At 43.0% G+C, this 16,319-nt stretch overlaps 1 long non-coding RNA gene across 1 annotated transcript; it reads left to right on the forward strand.

Moving 5' to 3' along the window:
- The first annotated feature begins 6,232 nt into the window (after positions 1-6,232).
- Positions 6,233-7,243, forward strand: LOC120316640. The gene is made up of 3 exons (XR_005559020.1): positions 6,233-6,285; positions 6,829-6,920; positions 7,034-7,243. It is a non-coding gene; the product is annotated as an uncharacterized LOC120316640 (long non-coding RNA).
- The last annotated feature ends 9,076 nt before the right edge of the window (positions 7,244-16,319 follow it).

Genomic DNA, 16,319 nt, shown 5'->3' on the forward strand with positions numbered 1-16,319 from the left:
CGTTGCTTTTTTTTTTTTTTTTAACTCAAGACTGCCTGCTAATTCTATAGACAAAGAGATTAATGAAAATAATTATAGACTTCATTCTTTCTGTAACTTCAGTACATGCTGTCCTTCTTTCTAGGATTCTAAATTTGGTTGAAAGCTGGTAGAAATTAATAATATCTCATTTACATTTCAATAGTTTTTTTATCATTTCAGTTTTTGCTAGTTTGTAATTCACAGCCAATATATATATATATCTTTCCTCCTTCTTGCCTTCCTACTCCCTAAGAGTCATTACCATACTTTATTTCTATTATTTGTTCAGTTATTTTTGCTGCCTTGTTAAATTTGCATGAAGAATATCCCATTTATTTTCCCCAGCTATGTAATAAAAACGAAGGTACATTGTTATCAAACTGGGCTCAAGGTTCATTTGCCTTAACTCTTTCTGGTAGAAGTTTACTTAACTCTACATGATAGAAGGTTACTACATATAATTACTGTATTATCTAACATTATTGTCATACTTTTTATTTTACTTTTCCACACATTTTTCCTCCTTGTCTCTATCTTAATAGAAATTTAGGACAACCAGTACAGATTGCAGAGTTCCTCTGTGGCTATTTTTATTGTAACTGCCAGAAAGAATTTTCATTGTTTAGTGTTTTTTCTTCCCCAGAAAGTGCAGAGTTTACTTGAGAGGAGAAAAAACTATACGATTCCTTTGCCTTCTGTGCACCCACCTTTACCTCCACATTTTCCTCACAGGAGCGTGCAACAACCACAGACCCTGTTTCATGTGAGGGCAGCAACTCTGCTGGCATGAAGGGAGACATGGCAAGAGATGGCCTATACCAGTGGTTCTCAACCTTTTTAATGCCGCGATCCCAACCGGTCGTAAGTCGAGGACTACCCAACCGGCTGTAAGTCGAGGACTACCCAACCACCGTAAGTCGAGGACTTTCCCTGCCCAGGAGCGCCGCGTATGTGTGATGCCACCCCCTGCGCCGGCCGAGGCATAGCTGGCAAGCGGCAGAGATGGTGAAGGCTGACCACCGGCTGGGCCACCAGCTGGCCCAGCCCAAGGGAGGTAAGGCACCCACTGGGCCCCACACATGCCAGCAACCCTCCCTGCGCCTGCCGGCCTCCCACCTCCCACCCTTGGCCCTCTATTACTTACATTTTTAGTAGTTGCTCAGCAGGGAGGAGTGGAAACTTCCAGACAGCTCGCCTTCGCTGCAGACAACTTGCAGCACCATTTGTAGAATGGGACTTTTGGCGGGCTCAGCAGGACACAGACAGCCTGGACAATTCCTATTGGCTTTTGAAAGCCAATAGAATTAGACTCTATTCAAGAGAGTCTATTCTATTGGCTTTCAAAAGCCAATAGAATAAAAGGGAGTAGCACAGCTAAGAAAAAGGGGGAAAAATGGCGGACTGCGTTGTTTGGTGACCCCCGTGAAATGGTCGTTCGACCCCAAATGGGGTCACGACCCACAGGTTGAGAACCGCTGGCCTATACAAACCAGAAAGTGATGTGCCTTTTTTCCATCTGGCTTGGGCATATGGAAAAGTTCGTTCAATAATTCTAACTTATTTCAGTCCAAAAACTGATTAGAATTTTCAGAGGTTATAAGAATAAAAATAACCAAAGCCTATTTTTTAAAAAAAGAATACACCTTTTAACAGTGAATTAAAAGAAATTCACCATTATTTTTTGTGAGCCTAGGTAACCACTTTTATTATTCAGCAATGAATAAAGTCTGTTCCCTTTTCATTTTATGCACTTAGCTGTTTATAACTTGCAGGCTGGGGAATGACTGGGAAATTCTGGGAGCTGAGGTCCACACATCTTAAAATTGCCAAGATTGAAAAACATTACTGTATAATATGCCCCTTTTGGGCTTGCTGCCTGCCTTATTAGACAGAAGTAGCATACCTTATATAACCTGAATACTTTGTATGTGTGGATGCCTCTAAGTCCATGCTAACAAGCTTTTGTAGTTTTCCTGGCAAGATTTTGGAAGTGGTTTGTCATTGCCTCATTCCCAGGGTTGAGACAGTAGTGATTGACCCAAGCCCATCCATCTGGCTTTGTCTTGAAAGTGGGACTAGAACTCACACTCCCAGTTTCTAGACAGGTGCCTTAACCACTAGACCAAATAAGCTCTTGCACCTGATATTGAAACAATATTTTTTTTAGGTATCTGATTCCTAAGCTCCATAGTACTAAATAGTTAAACATCTTTATTCTGCTTTGCCTTCAGGAAACATTCTGATAATCAGAGTTTGTCCAAGATGATAAGTTGACAATTATAGATTTTATCTTTACGACAAGTCCATATCAGCTCACTGGAGTTCATCCAATTGCTACTAGTAGTAATTGTAACAAAGCTCCTGTTATGGTTCCGGCTAATGAAACATTTCAAAGAACTTCCAGGCATTATTTTCCTAAAAGTCTTTTATTTTTACAAAATGTCGGCACAGGCACAATGGAGGGATGCTAGGATCTAAGTTCTCTTCCTCTGAGCAGTTAAATTATCAGCATGTTTCTTCCCTAAATTAGCTGTCATATCTCACATTATCCAATTAGTGTGAAGGTCAAATGTTTTCTTCCTCTTTCTTTCCCAGGGCTTTACCCCCAACCCCCCTTCTGCTCTGTATTAACCCCATAATTACCAGACAATTCTGCATATTGTCAAAAGCAAGGATATACAATATTTGCAGCGTTGACAGCTCCTTTGTTCAGTTTAAATATGTCACCATAACTGAAGAAAAGATGTTCATTTTCACAGATTAGTTGGATCTCAACTGATAAAGCTGGACCTAAATAGCAACCAGTCTATAAATATATGTTATTGATGGTATTTATATCTAAGCTCATATCTAAAATAGATATTATAGTTTGGGCCCTGATTCCCTGAAAGATCCCATCTTCTTAAAGAACTACTGCCATGCTGGAAATGAATTTTTATTATTGATCATTCAGTAATGGTACCACCATTTCTACTACCTTCCTAAACATATGATAAGAAAGAACATCTCACTAACTTCCCCTTTATTCACAACAATTGGGTATGCTTCAAATGTAGTAGTTGGGGTGGGGGAAGAAGTGCTCATTCCCTTCCTATGAGCATTTATTTCACAATTACTCTCTCTTTCCCACTGGATTTGCTCGTTCAAACCATGCAGCCTAGAGTGATGCAGCAATTTATTCACTGAGCTAACATTTATTCCACCACCTTCTAGTCCCCTTCTCCAACAAAATTAAATGATCAGGTGGAAAATACATTAAAAAGGACTTTTCTGCTGAAAAATTCAAGGACACCATAGGCCCAGTATCTTAGGGCTAGGTTGACCTGGCATGCAAAAATCTGGACAACCACTCAATGGCAACAAAAGCGATAGTGAAAACTTTACTTTTGCTGACATTAATAGTTGTCTGGATTTTACCAGCCCAAATATCTTGAGACATCCAAGGACATCCAAGACATGCTATTATATTAGTCCCTGGCCTAAGGAAAATGTTTGCACAAAAATGATTAATGTATATTATTATTATGGACCCAAAAAAGGAGGGAGGCTTAACAAAAAGGATTAGGAATCAGTCTTCTGCAGGGTCACAAGAAGAGAGGGAAATAACTCCTATCTACCATGTTTCTCCAAAAATAAGACTGGATTTATGTTAATTTTTGCTCCAAAAAAATGCATTAGGGCTTATTTTCCTATTAGGTCTTAGTTGCAGGGAAATACGGTACTAAATATGTCCATCTGGCTGATGATCTTAACTGGGGTGTATTTTTAGGGTAGAGATTATATTACGAGCAACCTGAAAAATCATGCTAGGTCTTATTTTCAGGGAAACACAGTATTGTACCTTTGTTGTTGTTGTTGTTGTTGTTAATTGCGAAGTCGTGTCCGACCCATCGCAACCCCATGGACAATGTTCCTCCAGGTCTTCCTGTCCTCTACCATCTTCTGGAGTCCATTTAAGTTCACACCTACTGCTTCAGTGACTCCATCCAGCCATCTCATTCTCTGTCGTCCCGTTCTTCTATTGCCCTCAGTCTTTCCCAGCATTAGGCAATACAACTTTCCATGGTTTCTTGAGCCACAGGCAATCAGCAACATTCAACAGCCTCTTTGAGGTACTTCATTTTCCCTTCCTTCTATAAATATAATAGACAATGGGTAGATTCCCATTGTCATTTAATCTTATCAATATTTATTTAAAAAAATGTGGAGGACGCCATTTCAGGATCCTGTAGTTCTTCAAAGGTTTGCCTTCAATCTATCTCTTTCAAAAAGTATTTTTTTCCTGTGGGCATGAAATCCCAGTTGTCTTGTGTATAGCCAGTTGACAAGAATAATATTTTTATTATCTAGATTCCTTTCACTAAGGATTTTGTGTTGGATTCCACCCAGGTCTTGAAATAATGCTAGATGATCTCTGTCCAAAGGAATACAAGGAGAACTGTGAGCAGTGAATCAGCTGCCTTCATATATTTCCATATTGTAGTTTCCAGCAGCGATGCTTTATTCAAATTATTTTGTTCATTCTTGTTAACTAGATGATAGGTTTTGGTGTTATGGTACAGTATTTCATTCTAGAAAGCATTCACTCAGTATAGTTGTCTGGCTCCCTCTAGTGTTAAGAAATCTATATAAGCCCCAGGAAACTAATATCAAAAGTGGATGAATAAATCAACCCTTAAAATTAAAGGTTGTTTGCTTAGTTCCTAGGAATATGCTCACTACTTTGCAAAATTTCCTTCAGTGAACTCTGGTGTTATATGAAAGGTTCTCAGAGGTTTTTCAGTTAGGAGGTTGGTAATTATGCTTTCTTACAAATTTCCTCTCTTCCACAAATAATTGGAAGTGTCAACTGTACTCCAGGTATAAGAATGAAACTCAGGTTTACAAGAAAACTGAAACTGATTGCTGACACTAATGCTAAGTTATCTGGTTAATACTCTTCATTTGACAAATAAAGAATCAGATGAAATACAGGGAATATATCTATTCAAATCTGCACTTTTTAAAAAATGCTTAGCAAGTAACATTGACCAATCATTATTATTCTGCCCAATCTTCCTTACTTTATACAGAAGCAAAACTTATTCTCTTCTTTGATCACAAAGTTTATAGCAGAAAAACCACATTATTTTTTCTCCCAGCTAAAGAATTGGAGATAAGAAGCCTAAATCAATTTGTGTAACATAATAGGGGTACAAAAAATCAGAACAATCCTCACACATGTTTTTCCTCTGAATAAATGGGATTTAGAAAACATCTTCTCACCAAAAAAATGCAGTGGGGAAGTCAGACCCTCCCAAGTCTCATGTCATCAATACATTTTTTTAAAAATGTTGATAGACGATGTTATGCATGCATAAATAGACCACAGATTTAAAGCAAGGGAAAATCACGGAAAATATCTGGAGGGTTGGGTTAGGGAGGGAGTGATTTGTTTGGGTTTTCATTTTTCTACTTTAAGACTATTTTTTTCTGCTTTTAAGTGTGTTCCTGTATAACTTTTAGAAGATGCACTATTTGAATTGATTGTATTAAAAAAATTTTTAAAAAAACTTCGCATATAAAACAAGGTAGCGATGAAAGTGAAATAGAGAAAGCTACACCATGATTTCCTTACTGCCCTATGTGTTATCACTGCGGAAGAGACAGCACAGTCAAGAAGTTTAATGAGGCACAAAGAAAGCCAATTGGCTGGTAATTTTTTTTAACCAATTGTGGTGGTGTTTTTTAACCTGGCCACCACTTTGCTGCTAGTCAATTGCATTGGTTGGATAGAATAACTGAAATGAAAACATGGCACTTGTTTCCTGTCAGCAGATTCTCCTGGTAATTTTGAAATTCAGAGCATAAAAAAATGTAATTGGATGTTTGTACAGCTACTGTTCCACTTTATCTTAATAGAAACAGCCGAATTAATTTTGTGTTTGACTCACTTTGTCCCCTTCTGCAACACTCACTTGCCAACTAAAAAATCACTTGACTTTAGTATTTCACTGATCATCTTGACGTACACAATTTATTATTAGCTTAACAAAACCTTTCATATCTTACCAGTATTAATCCCAAGAGTATGAGGATAAAAAAAATGAATTGCTTTTTCCATAATATTTATTTCTTAAAATTTTGATTTAGTGAGGTCAAAATGCTGGTCCATCTTCTTTATTGCTTCTTTATTTATTTCTTCCTTATTTCAAACTACAGAATTTTTCAACAGCATTAGAGAAGGTTCATTTACACTGATTGGCAGCAAACCGATTACCTAAGGTAAATTCAACTGAATTCAAAACATACTCTTAAAAAAGCGATCCAAGAAAGCAACTGTAATTAAATAGCACATTACAAGTTTATAAAAGTACAAAAAATGTATTGGTCAGGGAAAATAATATAACAAATGATTTGATTTGTTAGAATCAAAACAATAGCTATTGCCACAAGAATACTGAACTTCATAATTTTCCTCCTGTGTTTGAATTATTCATAGTTCTTTTTATTCAGTTCATGAACAAAATGGAGATTTATGTGACTTCTAACCCTAAAATATAAATATTTTTTCTTTCTGATCTAGAAATGGTAGAATGTATATATAATAAAGTGTATGAAGTTCCTGATCCACACACAGAAACCTGCTCTAATGTATTCATTGTGTTCACTGCTGATTCCATTTGAAGTCTGGTGGATATTTTTAACCATTGCTGAGAATTTTTAAAGGATTTTCATTCCAGTGACCTCATTCATAACAGCCTTAGATGGCACATCAATAATTCCTTTGTCAAAATCCTAATTCTATTTCATCTCACTTGGTTTTAGAAGCTTAATTAATGGAAGTCCCAAGAGTTGCTATCTGTGCACTGAAGAACTGTTTTTCCAACATTCACTCATCTATCTGCTGTTTGTAAAAGGTTTGACATCTGCTATTATACTGAAATTACATACTTCATTTGGGAGTCAGTGAACTGTTTTTCCTTTCATTGCCTGCTATAGTTCTGATTCATTGCTTTGTTTGCTTCTGCAGGCACAGAGCAAGAGGGAGATTTTTGCTAATCAAGGAGAAAGCACCTGATGAAGCAAGGCAGATGAATGGCTGTTCTTGAGGATGCATGTATAATTCATATAATTTCATCTTGGATCCTTGAGTGCTACCAACACTGGACTAAAATGAAGTTTTCAAATGAGGTGCATATCACAGAGACAGTGGAAATTAAGCATTTTGAAAGACTCAAGATATCTGTGGTGTTTTTGACAATTTTCCATTTACACTATGAATTTTATTTATTAAAGCAATGGTATTTTTGTCTCAAAATTTATTTCGTACTATTTCTGTAAATGTTTAAATGGATAGATATAAAAATGTCATACAGGAGATCCATTCAACCCAGCCAAAAAGGTAAAGATGTTTTCTGGAAGGTTCCAGCTTATGTAGAAAATTAGCCATAATGAAGATTTCTAAGAAGAATAGTCTCAAAACAGGAAATAGTTCTTGTTGAGTCCTTGGCGAAAAGCAGACGCGAGAAGCAGTTGTAGTTCTCAGGTTTCCTTTTATTCTGTGTTCAGCTTACAAGTGAAGGCTTCAGCAACGCCCAAAAGCTCCTAGTCCCTTATATAGGCAGTTCCCGGGTCAATGTGTTACTTTTCCCGCGCCAGCACCCGCGCATGCGCACAGGCGCTGGCGACAGCCTGTCTGGTCCCGGGCAGCTTGCACCTGCCCGGGACTGCCTGCAAACGCCCCGAGCCCGTTTGCAAGGCTCAGGACATAACACCCCTTTCCCCCGGGCTAAGACTACTACCAACATACAATTATTTCTTGATGCAGTGTTCTACTCCCCAGTGCTCCTACTGTTTACTGGCTTTTGTTTGGCCAGGAATGTTATGTAATCCTCTAAGTATTTAGGAGATTTCCTTGCTCTCTGTGACCTTCTCAGCTCTGGGTTTCTGACAGGTGATCCCTGACTGAGGGGAGACGTGAGCCTGTTCCCCTTATCATGCCTTGGTGCCTTCCGAGGACTGTGCCCCTATGCCTGACCTGCTTGCTCGCCCACTGGGCTCGTCAGGCCAGGGCTTCTGTCACTTTGTGACCTGGTTGACCTGCCTAGCTGTCGGCCCTCGGGCCCCTTGAAGTGATAGCCACTGCTGGGCGTCTCTATAGAACCTCCTAGGTCCGTCCAAGACCTGTCAGGAGGCTGTCCAATCCCTAAGCCCCGTTCTGTGTCCGGGCTCGTGTGGGTCTCTGTACCTTCCCAAAACTCAGTTACTCCCGGATGTGGGCTAGAGGTGTTGCGGTCGGGACTTGGTTCCTCGACCACCTCCCTGTAAGTTTGACCCCCTGTAGGACTTGGGGTAAGGTCAGGCCAACTCTGGGGATTATGTGCCAGCTCTCTTGTGGGGTATGATTTATTGGGATGCTCCCGGGTATCCTCACTGACTGGAGTACTGTGCTGTGCAGGTGAATAGTGATTGTACCCCCGGGGTGACTCCCTGGCTGGAGTAGGCGTGAATGCCTGGTAGTTGGATAGGCTCTTAGAATTCCTGTTTGGGGCACTCGCGGAATCTTGGAATGGGCCGTTTGTGGCTCCATGATTGGAGGTGGGCAGCAGCTCATGCCCCTCCCTTTGCTCTAAAGGGTCCCCCTCCCCCCTGGAAAAGACCCAGGAGTCTCATCTGAAAGGTCCCGCCTAGGGCGGAGTTGGTCGATGTGCTGACGCAGGACACGACCGTTGTCCAGGGCTACCTCATAGGAGAGAGGAACTGTGACCCTGGAAATAGAAGCGGGGACCCATGTATGACCAGGCCCGTAATTGCGAGTCCAAACCGGGGCACCCACAAGTAGTTGTCTAGGTGCCCTAGGATGTGAGGTAGATGAAGGCATGCAACCGGATGCAACCGGTCAAGCTTCGTAGTAAGTTTGCGCCCCCAGCGAAGTTCAGCTGGGCTTCTCCCTGTAGAAGTGGACGGTGTGGTACGGTAAGAAAGGAGAAAGTCAGCCAACCTGTGATGCCAGTCCCCATAGGTGAGTCTTTTCAAGGCGTCCTTTGTGATGCAGACCATGTGTTCAGCCATACCGTTGGTGGACGGGTGGAAGGGTGCAGACGTGGCATGACAAATCATGTTAGCCTGTAAGAAAGCTTGGAATTCGGAGGAAGTAAATTGAGGGCCGTTATCAGAGACGATGACATCTGGGAGCCCGTGTGCAGCAAAAATCCCCCTCAGTACCTGAATAGTCTTTGCAGTGGTGGTGGATGAGACAGGTACAACCTCAAGCCATTTCGAATGGCTGTCAACAAGGCCCAAGAAGAACTGGCCCTGAAAGGGTCCAGCGTAGTCAATGTGCACCCTAGACCATGGGGACTGTGTTTCCTCCCATCTATGCACAGGAGCTTGGGGCATCTCTGGGCGAGAGCGCTGGCACAGGTGGCATGCATGCACCTTAGCCTCAATGTCCTTATCTAAACTAGGCCACCACAAGTGGCTATGTGCAAGGGCCTTCATGCAAACAATGCCAGGATGACCCTCGTGGAGGGACTCTAAGATCCTAGTCCTCATTGAGGTGGGAATGACAACTCTGTTTCCCCAAAGCAGACAACCCTGAGAAGTGGACAACTCGTTCCTTTTGGACCAAAAACTCTGAAACTCAGGACTAGGGCAGTGCTCAGGCCATCCAGACAAAACCCAAGAAATGACACGTGAAAGTGTGTGATCTGTGCCTGTTTCAGCGGCGACATCCCTGGCATTCAGAGGGGACTCGGGCAAGGCTTGGATTGATAGAATGTTGACAGCTGGGGCAGGGTCAGCTTCTACTACTGGCAGGGGCAATCTACTGAGGCCATCAGCATGGCCCATTTCTTTCCCAGGCTTGTGGAGTAAGGAAAAATCATATGCAGACAGAAAAATAGACCACCTAAGCATTCTAGGGGAATTGATTTGGGGAGTTTGTTTACGTGTGGTAAACAGTCCCAGCAGAGGCTTATGGTCAGTGAAGACCGTGAAATGCCTGCCATACAAGAAATCATGGAATTTTTTAATTCCAGCAACAATAGCCAGAGCCTCCCTGTCTATCTGAGTGTAGTTGCACTCAGCAGAAGACAGTGTTCTGGAGTAATATGCAACAGGAACCTGAGTTCCATCAGACCTGAGGTGGCTCAGGACAGCTCCTACCCCGTAAGGGGAAGCATCACAAGCGATGCACACAGGAAGGGACTCATTGAAGTGTGCAAGTACACTGTTAGAATTGAGTAAGGCCTTGACCTCATTGAAACTAGCCTCATGTGTTTGTGACCATTGCCACACTGCTTGTTTGTCTAATAGCCTGTGAAGAGGCTCAGCTACACTAGCTTTATGTGGAAGAAAGGAATTGTAGAAATTCAGGAGGCCCAGAAAGGCCTGAAGCTCGGCCTTAGACTTTGGCCTAGGTGCTTCTAAAATGGCAGTTAGTTTGGATTCAGCAGGGTGAATCCCAGCAGCATCAATTTTGAATCCCAGAAATTCAGTAGAAAGCACCCCAATTTGCATTTGTATTTTTTGAGCTTGAGGCCTGTTTTCCTGAATCTTAACAGAACAGCCCTTAGCCTTTCAGCTAGAATGTGTGTGGAGTCTCCTGCAATTAAGACATCATCAAAGTAGGGGCAAACCCCCAGTATGCCCCGTAGTGTGTTTTCCATTACGCTTTGGAAAATCCCAGGAGCAACATTCACTCCAAACTGTAGCCTTTTTACCTTAAAGGCTCCCCTGTGGGTCACAATAGTCTGAGCTATAGCAGCAGCAGCATCAACAGGCAGCTGTTGATACGCTTGAGCTAGGTCAAGCTTTGCAAAAACGCGCCCTCCCTTGAGGGAGGCCAGAATATGACTGACCACAGGAACAGGATAGGCATGTTGCTGCAATGCCTTATTAAGAGTGCATTTGTAGTCAGCACAAATGCGAATGTCCCCATTTGCCTTTAGAGGCGTGACAATGGGGGTCTCCCAAGGGCTGGAATCAACAGGTTCTAGGATTCTCTGTTGGATCAGTTTGTCTAACTCAGTGTCAATTTTACTCTTTAAAGCAAAAGGGACCCTTCTTGCTTTAATTCTAATGGGTGTGACAGTGGGGTCTAGTTTTAAGGACACAGGAGGTCCCTTGAATATGCCCAGCTGGGGGCTGAAGACATCTGCAAATTCTTTGCAGACTTCCTGTAGGTCGAGTGTTTCTAAGCTGTTCAGCCCCGTGATGTGTATCCCCAAGGCTTCAAACCAATCGAGTCCTATGAGACTCGTTCGTTCACCCCTTACTACTAATATGTCTAGTGGACCTTCAAAATTCTTATACTGTACGTTAAGGGTGGCCTCCCCCTTAACACACACTCTCGAATTTTGAAAGTCTGTTAACACAATGTCAGAAGGCCTTAATTTAGCCTGAGTTCCACTGCCGGAACAAATCTTCCTAAATGTATGTAAGGATCTGATTGAAAGGGCAGACCCCGTGTCTAGTTCCATAGTTAATGGAACCCCTTGTAGCTTCACCTTGAGTGACAGCTTTTTCTTGATGGGCTTGTGTGTGCCTGTCCTGAAGATGCTTCTTCGCGAAGCGCAAAAACCTACCCTATTCTGGCTGGGGACCCTGGTACCTTTCAGGCGCAGTTCTTCCTGAGGTTGTACGTTTCGTCGGCCCAGACACACATCTGCAATATGTCCTTGTTTCCCGCACGCCCGGCAGATAGCGGAGCGGAACTTGCAGTCGGTTCTCCTGTGGCGACCTCCACAGCCGATGCACTTGAGGGGAACTGCAGAGCTTCCTTTCTGATTCCCTTCCTTCGTGGGGTGGAGACGGTCAACTTCCTCATCCGGATCCTCCTCGGAGTTCCCTTGGACATCCTCTTGGTGCACGGATGCAACATCTGGACTGTTCCTGATCGGCCGCATGTTTTTGACGGCGCCGTCTGCTGCTTCTTCTGCGGTGACCTCTCTTAAGGCATCTTGGAAGGACAATTCTTCTTTGGCGAAAAGCCTCTGTTGTAGATCTCGATGCCTTAAGCCGCACACGAATCGGTCCCTCAGTCGTTCTTCGAGGTCCTTGAACTCGCAGTGCTTGGTGGCCTTCCTCAATGCAGCGATGTATTCTTTGGCCGACTCTCCGGATCGTTGATCTCTCTGCTCGAAGGTGTGGCGCCATGCGATGATGGACATCTTGGGCTGGAAGTGCTCCTTCAATAGCTTCTTTAGATCTGCGTAGCTGACAGACTCTAATGGGACAGGTGCTGCAAGGTTCTCTGCGATTTCGAAGGTGTCTTGACCGCAGACACAAAGCAGGGTGGCAGCCTTCAAGCTATCTTCCCTCACGTGGTTCACCTTGAGGTAATTTTCCACCCTGGCTACGTAGGACTCCCACCGCTCTGGATGTGAGACGTCGAACTCCGAAAGCCTTCCAACCTTTGCCATTTCAGGAGACGGGTCTATCAGCCAGCCTACCCCCGAATGCGCACTGGATTGGTGGGTAGCTGCCGAGTCAACGCCGTTCCGTCATTCCGCCGCTCAGGACTCACTTGGGTAAGCTTACACCTCTTTCTTTCCAGGCGATGTAAGGCATCCCACCTTCGTCGCCAGTGTTGGGTCCTTGGCGAAAAGCAGATGCGAGAAGCAGTTGTAGTTCTCAGGTTTCCTTTTATTCTGTGTTCAGCTTACAAGTGAAGGCTTCAGCAACGCCCCAAAGCTCCTAGTCTCTTATATAGGCAGTTCCCGGGTCAATGTGTTACTTTTCCCGCGCCAGCACCCGCGCATGCGCACAGGCGCTGGCGACAGCCTGTCTGGTCCCGGGCAACTTGCATCTGCCCGGGACTGCCTGCAAACGCCCCGAGCCCGTTTGCAAGGCTCGGGACTTAACAGTTCTCACAACAAAAGATAGTCTCAAGTAAACTGCCTGGGCAAAAATAAGCTTGTCAGAACAGGGAAAGCAACTTGGTATCCCTGTTGTTTGGGTCTTGACTGTCCACAATATGCCGTTTTTCATGGCAGGTGGGCCTGTTGAGATTCAAATCTACAAGATCTGAAGAACTTCACATTTCTTAGGACAGGATGGCCAGTAGGAGGAATGAAAGTAATTGTTGAGCTATAACTCCCAACAACTCTAGCCAGAAACAAGGATTGCTGGTAATTATAGTTCAATAATATCTAATTTTTCACAATTTGCTCTGACTTAGAAGATGGTATTTTCCCAGTGCAGATTGGTGAATATCTCAGCATTCATTTCTTTTGCATATAATAAACAAATGTGAATATTCTTAGCTTTTAACTAGAAAATTTGAGGCTAGATAGTTCCATTGCTTAATAAATTCAAACTATTGCCAGAATGTCATATTCTGAATGGCCAGTTCCCCAGTCTTTTCAGCAAAGAGGACACTCTAGAATGGATTCTCTGAAGGTTCAAAGCTATTTTACTTACTAAAGTGCATGAGTTATAAAGGATGAGGAAAACTGTGTGTATTTGTCATGCAAGGAATAACTCAGTTGAGATAATCCTTCATAAAATACAGAATATACCTTCTTTCTTAAACTAGGTTTGTTCCATTATTCATCACATTCATTCAACTGACTGGCAGCTTAAAATCTATCTTTAAATAGATTCCCATTAAATTCATCTCAAAGAGAAAAACAGCTCCGCTTATTCCCACAGTAATGAATATATTTTCATATTCATAATATAGTCTTGCTAAATAAAGATATACACATTGTAACAATGAATTATATTACCATGAAATTAAGCACATAAAGTTAAATGTCTTTAATTTATGTCTATATGTTCAACAGGGGAAGAAATTACATTATTGAAAGTTCTTTGATTTTCCAAAATGGAACTTTCTTCCTGTAATCACTGATGAATACTATAAGCAACTTCTCTTCCTCATTTCATTTTTTCTTTGTCATAACGCTTTCCTTTCTAATGCTTTGTTCAGCCTTTCCTTTAAATCAGCTTTTAGTTACTGAAGTTTAGTTTTCTTATTAAGTTACTTTTCATTCCCTCTCTTTGTATTTTTGTCCCAGTGGCACAATCACCATAAAAAACAATTGTGTAGATTTGTTGAATCTCAATTTGAGATATAGTTGTATAGTTGTTCTTTCAGTACATTTCTCAGTTTCAGCCCAACTAATTAGAGCAGTGGTTCTCAACCTGTGGGTCGGGACCCCATTTGGGGTCAAATGACCATTTCACAGGGGTCGCCAAACCACGCTGTCCGCCATTTTTTTCTCTTTTCCCTAGCTGTCCTACTCCCTCTTATTGGTGGCCACACCCACTTGGGGGTCACCACAACATGGGGAACTGTATTATGGGGTCACGGCATTAGAAAGGTTAAGAACCACTGAATTAGAAGAACATATTTATGGCCAACACAATTATTCAGTTAATGTTAGCAGAGAGGTTGCTTAAAAGAGTAGTAAATAGGTATCAAAAGTTGTCTTGTAGCCCCTTGATTCCAGAAAAATACCAAGTGTGGAAAAAAATATTGAGAAAAATATCAAATAGAACAACGGAATAACAGAGTTGGAAGGATCTTGGAGGTCTTCTAGTCCAATTCCCTACTCAAACAGAAGACCCTATATCATTTCAGATAAAGGGCTATCCAGTCACTTTTTAAAGCCCTCCAGTAATGGAGCACCCACAACTTCTCAAGGCAAGCCATTTCACTGGTATATTGTCCTCACTGTCAGGACAACAGTGAAAGAAAACAAACAAAATAGCTTACTGTTACATGCTACAATAGACAACTTACCTCATGAAATCCTCCTTGTCTCCTCCTTTGTAGCCTAAAAGCTTTGATCTCTAACCAGTTATCTTGTGATAGAATAATGATACAATCTAAAAGACAATTTCATTGGGCATTTAGCTGTTCTTGGGCTTCTCTGAATCATGAAATTTCATGTCCTGTCTGGCTGTTACTGCTTTCATCCACCAGTCATATTTTGATCTTCTCATCATCATTGGCACCTAATTTTTCTTGTCCATCCTGGCATGCTATAATGCAGTGATGGGGAACCTTTTATAGGCTGAGTGCCCAAACTGCTACCCAAAACCCACTTATTTATTGCCGGGTGCCAGGTGGGCATAGCCCACTGGGTGGGCATGGCTTTGGTGGTCATGGCAGACTGTGTGGGTGTGGCCAAGGTGGGTGTGGTCACCTCAATGTTGTTCGTGTGGAGGGATGCCTGTGGGGATCAGGCAGGGTTGGGGGAGATCCAGGGGATCTCTGGCAGGTGCAGCGGTGGGCAGAAGGCTTGTCCTGCAGGGGGAGGTGAGGCAAGGTGAGGCAGGGCGGTGGTGCCATTGTCACAGGGCAAGGCAAGGCAGGGGCCAGGGCGGCTTCTGCCTGACACCATCAGCCCCCACACACAGAGGCCAGTGAGTCATGGGGGCCGACAGTGTCCATTAGCAGCCACAGCCTGCCAGCCCCTCAATCGGCACACTCTGGGTCTCCGCAGCCTGCCCCCAGCAGTTCAGAGAAGCCATCTCTGAGCTGGATGGATGGCCAACAGTTGAGGAGACAATGCAGTGGGTCGTGCCCAAGAAAAGGAGAGTATGCGAGGCCAGGAGGGATGGGACGGGGGGAGGGAAACCAGCCATGCTGGGATGCATCAGGCCAAATGGGACCTCAGTGAGTTAGTGGGCAGCTGGTTGAAGAGGGACAGTTGCCATCTCCGGGGCATGGCGCACGTGCCCAAAGAGAGGGCTCTGAGTGCCGCCTCTGGCACGTGTACCATAGGTTCGCCACCACTGCTATAATACTTCCATACAGACTGCATTCAAATAAACTTATGTACTTAGCCTGAGTGTAAGGACCCACCCCACTTTGCATCTTAAGAAGACAGAACTCTTGGAATAGCTCTTCCAACAGGAATCCTTTATTAAGAGAAAATGGTTGCAGGCATGCTAGACAGGACTTGGGGTTCAAGCTCTCCCATTCAAGGTTTTAAGGGGTTCCCCAGTAGTCCCACCCAATCAACCCCCCTTCCAGTGATAGTTTCAAGTATCACAATTCCATCCCCTTTCTTCTTCCGTCTGGATGGAGACTTCAGATAACTACATGAAAGGCAATTACTCTTCTTTGATATGTTAAAGCTTAGAGGCCACAATAAACACCCATTCAGTCCTTTGAAGTGTGCTGAAGGAAGTGAGGGCCATAAAGCCCCTTTGCTCTCCCCCTTTTCTCCCTCTTATGGCAGAATCCAGAGAAGGCAGAATTGGGAGTTTCTATGTTTGATAATTAAAGATGAAATATAATTGGATTCTGACATCCGGCCCCTCTTAACAATAAGAGAGATCCACCTGAAAGAAAACAC

Source organism: Crotalus tigris, unplaced genomic scaffold, assembly GCF_016545835.1.
Source record: "Crotalus tigris isolate CLP2741 ecotype Arizona unplaced genomic scaffold, ASM1654583v1 scf7180000019463.280638, whole genome shotgun sequence".
Lineage (NCBI taxonomy): Eukaryota > Metazoa > Chordata > Lepidosauria > Squamata > Viperidae > Crotalus > Crotalus tigris.